The sequence below is a fragment of the Orycteropus afer genome, unplaced genomic scaffold (assembly GCF_000298275.1).
Source record: "Orycteropus afer afer isolate SDZICR_OR568_19922 unplaced genomic scaffold, OryAfe1.0 scaffold00104, whole genome shotgun sequence".
Classification (NCBI taxonomy): Eukaryota; Metazoa; Chordata; class Mammalia; order Tubulidentata; family Orycteropodidae; genus Orycteropus; species Orycteropus afer.
The window spans coordinates 566,550-568,008 of NW_006921691.1; positions in this window are offsets into that span (position 1 = coordinate 566,550).

Sequence of the window (1,459 nt, forward strand, 5' to 3'; positions counted from 1 at the left end):
GAAAACAGCCCATTGAATCTCTACTGGACACAGGGGCAACCTTAGTCCTAAACATCTCCAAGGCCCCTCTGTCCCAGAAGACTATGAACATTACTGGAGTTTCAGTAATGTAAAAACCTTCTTCAACCTCTTGAATGCCAGGTTGGGAGCACTGTATTAACTTGGAAATGTTTATACAAGCCTGAATGCCCTGTTCCTCTGTTGGAATAAGACTTAATAACCAAGTTAAATATTCAGCTTACTTTCTCAGCTAACAAGCTCCAGGTGGATATTAATCCCGACCAGGAATGGGCCATAAAGACAACCTCTTGCAATTACCTGCTGCTATGAACTACAGAAGCAACAGACAGGACAAAACTACCACTGTAACCAGCACTTGTTATGGGAAAAGATGTCCTGTATACTTGGCTGAGTAAACTTATTGCAGTACTGAATCTGTACAAAACCACCCAAAAGGTTACACAAAGCTGCCTGACCTATACCAGAAACAATCCAAAGTGCAGCCCACCTCCAGTGTGAGGAATTCAAACAAGAGGACTGAACCTATACAAGACTGGCAGGTAAAAGTTATAACTCCTGAAAAAATCAAGTACCTGTTAGTATTTATAGATACTTTCACTGGATGGGTGAAAACCTTGCCTTGCAGCATGCAAAAGCAGCAGAGGTGAGTAAACCCTATTAAAATTATCCCCAGTTTAGTTTGCTAGTCTCAGTTCAAAGTAATTATGAGGGAACATTTGCATCTCAAGTAGTCCAACAAGTCACCGGACTAGCCTATTGACAGGAAAAAACTGAGAAGATGAGGCATACTTTTAAGACACTAGCTAAGATGTGCCAAGAGAACAACTTATCTTAGATATAAAACTCCTTGACCTGTTGCAGATATGACTACCTCAGAAGCAAGCTTAAATTAAGCCCATATGAAATATTATATGGGAGACCATTTTCTAGAGTGTGACATCCTAGTTATGCAGGAAAGGGAGACCATAAAATTGTTAAGGAATTAGATATTTTAAACATGTGCAAACTTTGTCTGCAACATTATTAATTAATAATTAAATAATTAAAATAATTAAAAATTATTAACCAGTTTGCTTCCAGCAGGTTGTTGTATCCTACAAATACTCCCCTTCATAGCTTCTGTCCAGGCGATTGGGTCCTACTAAAGGAGTGGAATGACCAGACTCCCCAGAACCAACTCCAGGCCAAATGAAGTGGGCCTTATGAAATGTTGCTGACAACACATTCTTCAGCCAAACTGAAGGGAGTCCACCCTCGGATACATCACACCCGATGGAGGATAACACCAAACTGTACTGGGAACTGTCCTCAACCTATAATTAAGTTTTACTCTGTAGGGAATGTTGTGCCCAGGTTATGAAGGAGTTGTTTGGCGCGAGGAATTTGCCAACACACGACAATGCAAAACAATAGGAAAGTTTATTAGCTAACTTAAGTT